General features: G+C 47.3%; 1 pseudogene; it reads right to left on the reverse strand.

Moving 5' to 3' along the window:
- Window positions 1-6,867: 6,867 nt before the first annotated feature.
- Window positions 6,868-7,591, reverse strand: LOC118382483 (mucin-5B-like; annotated as a pseudogene).
- Between the last annotated feature and the right edge of the window lie 251 nt (window positions 7,592-7,842).

Genomic DNA, 7,842 nt, shown 5'->3' on the forward strand with positions numbered 1-7,842 from the left:
CTTGCCGAGGTTCAGCTTGAGGTGGTGATCCGTCATCCACACTGATATGTCTGCCAGACATGCAGAGATGCGATTCGCCACCTGGTCATCAGAAGGGGGAAAGGAGAAGATTAATTGTGTGTCGTCTGCATAGCAATGATAGGAGAGACCATGTGAGGTTATGACAGAGCCAAGTGACTTGGTGTATAGCGAGAATAGGAGAGGGCCTAGAACAGAGCCCTGGGGGACACCAGTGGTGAGAGCGCGTGGTGAGGAGACAGATTCTCGCCACGCCACCTGGTAGGAGCGACCTGTCAGGTAGGACGCAATCCAAGCGTGGGCCGCGCCGGAGATGCCCAACTCAGAGAGGGTGGAGAGGAGGATCTGATGGTTCACAGTATCGAAGGCAGCCGATAGGTCTAGAAGCATGAGAGCAGAGGAGAGAGAGTTAGCTTTAGCAGTGCGGAGCGCCTCCGTGATGCAGAGAAGAGCAGTCTCAGTTGAATGACTAGTCTTGAAACCTGACTGATTAGGATCAAGAAGGTCATTCTGAGAGAGATAGCGGGAGAGCTGGCCTAGGACGGCACGTTCAAGAGTTTTGGAGAGAAAAGAAAGAAGGGATACTGGTCTGTAGTTGTTGACATCGGAGGGATCGAGTGTAGGTTTTTTCAGAAGGGGTGCAACTCTCGCTCTCTTGAAGACGGAAGGGACGTGGCCAGCGGTCAGGGATGAGTTGATGAGCGGGGTGAGGTAAGGGAGAAGGTCTCCGGAAATGGTCTGGAGAAGAGAGGAGGGGATAGGGTCAAGCGGGCAGGTTGTTGGGCGGCCGGCCGTCACAAGACGCGAGATTTCATCTGGAGAGAGAGGGGAGAAAGAGGTCAGAGCACAGGGTAGGGCAGTGTGAGCAGAACCAGCGGTGTCGTTTGACTTAGCAAACGAGGATCGGATGTCGTCGACCTTCTTTTCAAAATGGTTGACGAAGTCATCTGCAGAGAGGAGGAGGGGGGGGAGGATTCAGGAGGGAGGAGAAGGTGGCAAAGAGCTTCCTAGGGTTAGAGGCAGATGCTTGGAATTTAGAATGGTAGAAAGTGGCTTTAGCAGCAGAGACAGAGGAGGAAAATGTAGAGAGGAGGGAGTGAAAGGATGCCAGGTCCGCAGGGAGGCGAGTTTTCCTCCATTTCCGCCTCGGCTGCCCGGAGCCCTGTTCTGTGAGCTCGCAATGAGTCGTCGAGCCACGGAGCGGGAGGGAGGACCGAGCCGGCCTGGAGGATAGGGGACATAGAGAGTCAAAGGATGCAGAAAGGGAGGAGAGGAGGGTTGAGGAGGCAGAATCAGGAGATAGGTTGGAGAAGGTTTGAGCAGAGGGAAGAGATGATAGGATGGAAGAGGAGAGAGTAGCGGGGGAGAGAGCGAAGGCTGGGACGGCGCGATACCATCCAGTAGGGGCAGTGTGGGAAGTGTTGGATGAGAGCGAGAGGGAAAGGATACAAGGTAGTGGTCGGAGACTTGGAGGAGTTGCAATGAGGTTAGTGGAAGAACAGCATCTAGTAAAGATGAGGTTGAGCGTATTGCCTGCCTTGTGAGTAGGGGGGGAAGGTGAGAGGGTGAGGTCAAAAGCTGAGAGGAGTGGAAAGAAGGAGGCAGAGAGGAATGAGTCAAAGGTAGACGTGGGGAGGTTAAAGTCGCCCAGAACTGTGAGAGGTGAGCCGTCCTCAGGAAAGGAGCTTATCAAGGCATCAAGCTCATTGATGAACTCTCCGAGGGAACCTGGAGGGCGATAAATGATAAGGATGTTAAGCTTGAAAGGGCTGGTAACTGTGACAGCATGGAATTCAAAGGAGGCGATAGACAGATGGGTAAGGGGAGAAAGAGAGAATGACCACTTGGGAGAGATGAGGATCCCAGTGCCACCACCCCGCTGACCAGAAGCTCTCGGGGTGTGCGAGAACACGTGGGCGGACGAGGAGAGAGCAGTAGGAGTAGCAGTGTTATCTGTGGTGATCCATGTTTCCGTCAGTGCCAAGAAGTCGAGGGACTGGAGGGAGGCATAGGCTGAGATGAACTCTGCCTTGTTGGCCGCAGATCGGCAGTTCCAGAGGCTACCGGAGACCTGGAACTCCACGTGGGTCGTGCACGCTGGGACCACCAGATTAGGGTGGCCGCGTCCACGCGGTGTGGAGCGTTTGTATGGTCTGTGCAGAGAGGAGAGAACAGGGATAGACAGACACATAGTTGACAGGCTACAGAAGAGGCTACGCTAATGCAAGGAGATTGGAATGACAAGTGGACTACATGTCTCGAATGTTCAGAAAGTTAAGCTTACGTAGCAAGGATCTTATTGACTAAAATGATTAAAATGATACAGTACTGCTGAAGTAGGCTAGCTGGCAGTGGCTGCGTTGTTGACACTACACTAATCAAGTCGTTCCGTTGAGTGTAATAGTTTCTACAGTGCAGCTATTCGGGGGCTAGCTGGCTAGCTAGCAGTGTTGATTACGTTACGTTGCGTTAAAAGAACGACAATAGCTGGCTAGCTAACCTAGAAAATCGCTCTAGACTACACAATTATCTTTGATACAAAGACGGCTATGTAGCTAGCTACGATCAAACAAATCAAACCGTTGTGCTGTAATGAAATGAAATGAAAATGTGATACTACCTGTGGAGCGAAGCGGAATGCGACCGGGTTGTTGAGTGGGAAGTTATATTCAGTAGACGTTGGCTAGCTGTTGGCTAGCTAGCAGTGTCTCCTACGTTAAGGATGACAAATAGCTGGCTAGCTAACCTCGGTAAATTAAGGTAATCACTCTAAGACTACACACTCTAAACTACACAATTATCTTGGATACGAAGACAGCAAAGACAACTATGTAGCTAGCTAACACTACACTAATCAAGTCGTTCAGTTGAGTTGAGTGTAATAGTTTCTACAGTGCTGCTATTCGGTAGACGGTGGACGTTAACGGTGGACGTTAGCTAGCTGGCTAGCTGCTGGGCAGTAGACTACGTTAGGGCGACGAAATACGATAATTACGCAATTATCTTTGATACAAATGTAGCTAGCTAAGAAGAAATTGCTAAGATTACACAAATCAAACCGTTGTACTATAATGAAATGTAATGAAAAGTAATGAAAAGTAATACTTCCTGCGGACCGAAGTGCGAATGCGACCGCTCGCTCCAACCCGGGGCATTTTGAGTATATGCATATGATTAGTATGTGTGGATAGAAAACACTCAGACGTTTATAAAACTGGTTAAATTACGGCTGTGACTATAACAGAACGTGCGTTTCTTCGAAAAGTGCAGGAAAATCTGATCACTGAAAATGGAAAAATATATCCATGCGCCAACTCTTACTAAGTCCTCAACTACAACTAACTACATAAATCATCACAGTATACCTCACATCAAAACAAATTAAATACCGTATACAAAAAGGTTGTAGTCAGTCGGTCAGTCAGACAATCCAATCCGCCAATAGATCTCCAGCGGAGAAAGGCCACGAAGAACGGAGAGGTGTAGTCCACGGACGCAAAGAGTGGATCCGATCCTAGGTAAACTCTCTTAGGCTACAAAACACACATTTAACGGTAACAAAACAAACCAAATAGAGAAGCTTCGGAACTGAGGGTTGAACACATCCTCATTCACGTCTCCATCACAACCCCACTTTTGCGCAACTGATGCTATTTAATTGGGAGTTAAAGGGAAAGCGTCCTATTGGAAGGAGAAGCACTGAGACGGTTCAGAAAAATTCAGGGGCGTCATGCACCCCCTCCCCTGGAAAAAGCCGACCATTGCCCTGGAAGGCACATTTTGGCCGGGGAAACCCAGAAAGGTCTCCTCATCACTTTCCTCTACAAAAATATTCATGAGTTTTTGGAGCTCACGCTCCTCAGCTGAGGGGTCACAGGCCTTAAGGTGTGAGACTTCTGGGTCTGGGAATCCGAGAAAAGTCTCCTCACTTTCCTCTTCAAAGATATCCAGGACCTTGCGGCGCTCAAACGCCTCCAATTCCTCAGCCGAGGGGTAACAGGCCTTAAGGCGTGAGACATGGACAACGCGCATATCTTCACCTGTGTCCTCTTTCACCACTCGATAGTTCAAAGGGCCCATCTGCTCCACAATCCTATATGGTCCTTGCCATTTAGGAGCGAGCTTGGCCGAGAAGAATTGTTCAGCTTTCGAGTAAGGATGAGAGCGAAGCCACACCCGATCACGAAGCTTGAACTGCATGTCTCGTCTGTTCTCATCATAATTTCTCTTCTGCTTGAGTCGAGCCTGGATCATGTTCTTTGAGACAAGAGCTCTCAAGTCATGGAGATGGACTACCTGGTCATAGCAAGCAGCGTCTGGAGTAAACTGCTGGGGCTGTAGCACCATATCCAAGGGTCCTCGAAGAGGACAACTTAGGTTCAGCTCTGCAGGTGTGACTCCAGTGGACACTTGCACAGCAGAATTCAGGGCAAATCGAAACTCGTGAAGGTGCTTGTCCCAGTGTTTGTGCTGGGTCCCTACATAGGAAGCAATCACTGTCTTCAAGGTTCGATTTACTCTCTCAGTGAGATTGGTCTGTGGGTGATAGGCCGTGGTCAACTTCTGTCTCAGGTTCCATCTTTGGCAGGTCTCCTCAAAGAGACAAATTGGGAACCTCAATCAGACAGGATGTAATCAGGCACTCCCCAGCGAGTCAGGATCTCTTTCGTAAGGATGTTAGAGACGGTCCTTGCTGTGGCCTGACGCAGGGAAAAGAGCTCCACCCACTTTGAATAGTAATCAACAAAAACAAGCATGTACACATTCTGATGGGTGCTTCTAGGAAATAGACCCATCAAATCCACTCCTAACATTTCCCAAGGTCAGGTAACCATTGTTTGCTGCAACTTGCCAGCAGGCTTTCTACCTTCTGGTTTGTACATTTGACAAACCTGACAGTTGTGTGACTTCACATCCATGCTCAGATGTGGCCAGTACAGTAATGCTTGCAACCGCTTGTAGGTTTTGAACCTGCCCAAATGACCAGCTAATGGGTCTTCATGGAAATGTTGAAGCAGTTGAAGGCGTAGAGTTTCAGGTATTTACATTTGGTAGAGGGTTCTGTGAGGTAGTTGTACAACTCGGTAGACTTTGTCTTCCATGATGGTCAGCTTTGTGGTAGGATTGACCATCTTTTCTCCATCTTCCAGGATAGTCTGGTACAAAGCCTGTACTTCTGGATTATCCTGTTGGGCTTTCCATATGGCCTTATCAGAGATGGGAAAGTCAGTTTTGGGTGAGTCTCGACTGCTTGACAGGACAGTAGCACATGTAAGATGAGGGCCACCGTTATCACAAGCAGGAGCTCTGGACAAGGCATCTGGAACAGTGTTGTATTTTCCTTTCCTGTATTCTACTGCAAAGGTGAACTCTAGCAACCGTAGAGCCCATCTTATGAGTCTGGTACTTGGTTTGTTGGTCTTGAACACCCACACAAGGGAGGAATGGTCAGTGACCATAGTGAAGTGTCTTCCCTCCAGGTAGTACCTCCACTTTTCCAAAGCCCAGACAACTGCAAGGCACTCTTGCTCGGTTGTGGAGTAGTTCCGCTCTGCTCCATTCAATGTCCGACTGGTGAACGCTAGCACTTCTTCAGTGCCAAGTCCAGTCTGTTGGACTAGGACAGCATCAAGTCCAACATCACTTGCATCAGTGTAAACAACAAAAGGGCAATTAACGTTGGGATGACCTAAAATGGGAGGTGTGACGAGATGTCGTTTCAGGGTTTCAAAGGAGGTCTGGCACTCTGCCGTCCATTGGAATTTCACTCTTTTTCGCTTCAACGCGTTGAGGGGTTCTGCCACCTGGGAGAAGTTCGACACAAACCGATGGTACCATCCAGCCATACCAAGGAACCGTTGAAGGGCCTTGAGTGTGGTTGGCACAGGGAAGTCTTGTACAGCCTTTGTCTTTTCAGGATCCACATGAATGCCGTCGAAAGACACAATATGGCCAAGGAACTTCAGGGAGGTTTGGCAGAAGTTGCTCTTCTTCATATTTAAGGTCAGACCAGCTTCTCTTAGCTTGTCCAACACTGCTTGAAGATCTTGAAAGTGTCTTTCTCTGTTCTGAGAGTAGATAATTATATCGTCCAGGTAGACGAAACAGATTTTCCCTTTGAGCTCACCTAACGCAATCTCCATGAGTCTTTGGAAAGTGGCAGGTGCATTCTTTAATCCAAAAGGCATCACCTTAAAGGAAAACAAGCCCTCAGCACAGACAAAAGCAGTCTTGTCCTTGCTTTCCTGGTCCATCTCAACCTGCCAATAACCACTATTGAGGTCAAGGGTAGTGAACACAACAGCGCCAGACAATGACTCCAGGATCTCATGGATGGTGGGAAGAGGATAGGCATCAGTCTGGGAAACATTGTTGATCTTCCTATAGTCCACACAGAATCTAAGACCACCAGTCTTTTTTGGGATGAGGACAACAGGAGCAGCCCAGGGAGAGGAGGAACGTTCTATTATATCTTGTGTTAACATATCATTAATGAGTCCCTTTTGGATGATGAGCCCGACGCCGTCCGCAAATTTTAGAAACTTTTTTGGACGTCTAGTAAGGGACCGTACATTTGCAATATGGACTTTCTCACTAACCATACGGCAAATGTCAAAATGTTCCCTTAAGGTATGGAATGGACTCATATGCTGTGTGTATAAATACAGAGCCAGAGCTTAGGGAAGGGAGTTGTTCCGCGGACCAGCTTGGCTTCTGATATGTTTGTATTAAAAGCCTATATTGAATTCACAAGTTCTTGTAAGTGTTATAGTTTGTAACGATTCTCCACGACACTAGTCGCACATTGACACACTTGACAATATGAAATAAAACAAGAAAGATAATGACTTCATGCTTCTTCATCAGTTTAATAGGTTTGCATAATGTCTATGATAGTGTAGAGAGAAAGAACATGCAGTTCATGAAAGTAGCCTATATGATAATGAGACAGACCCTATTGGTTCCCTTTAGATAAAACTATTGAATATTCCATGCAGGTAAATAAGAACACTTCAAAAGACTTCATTCTTCAAGGCCTAATCTAAGTGGTTCTTCTTGTCACACTCAGAGTCATGGCAGCCACACTTATCATTTAATGTAAATGTAGGACTGCATGATCTTCTTCCCATCAGGGCAGACCATCTCCACCTTCATCTCACTGGTAGACATCTCTTGACAGCAGGAGCAGGAGTGCATCAGGGTGTTGTTCTCTGCAGAGTACCTAGCAAACAGGACACACAAACAACACTGTTAGAAACAGTACCACATTTATTCTGCTATAGGTCAACTCCCATTGAATTCTCACCCTTCATTTCAATTCCCCACTTACAAATTTCTCACAAGACCCAAATGCATGTTGCGTTTGTTTCTGTGTGCTTTTTTGGCGTGTGTGTGTGTTCTTATTTAGAGTTTGTACTCACATAGAAGATGTTCCACAGGATCCCCCGCAGGCTGAGATTTCCACCGGCACAGAGGACCTGCAGTTATTCACCTCTAGGTAGGTGGTGGTGTTCTTCACGTCACAGTGACTGATTAAAGTGCCTGTGTAGGTAGACAGAGTTAAGGAGGACATTTTAAAGTGGTGAGTTTCCCCCTTCCTATGTAAAGATGGACTAAAGATGAGCAACTTGAAAAAGTATATCACATCTATATTCAGTTTCATGTACAGTAACTCAACATTGATTTATTGTGTCATAAGTGGTCAGGTTCATAAGAGGTTATGTTCATAAGAGGTCAGGTTCATAAGAGGTCAGGTTCATAAGAGGTTATATTCATAAGAGGTCAGGTTCATAAGAGGTCAAGTTCATAAGAGGTCAGGTTCAT

This window comes from Oncorhynchus keta, unplaced genomic scaffold (assembly GCF_023373465.1).
Source record: "Oncorhynchus keta strain PuntledgeMale-10-30-2019 unplaced genomic scaffold, Oket_V2 Un_contig_19129_pilon_pilon, whole genome shotgun sequence".
NCBI lineage: Eukaryota > Metazoa > Chordata > Actinopteri > Salmoniformes > Salmonidae > Oncorhynchus > Oncorhynchus keta.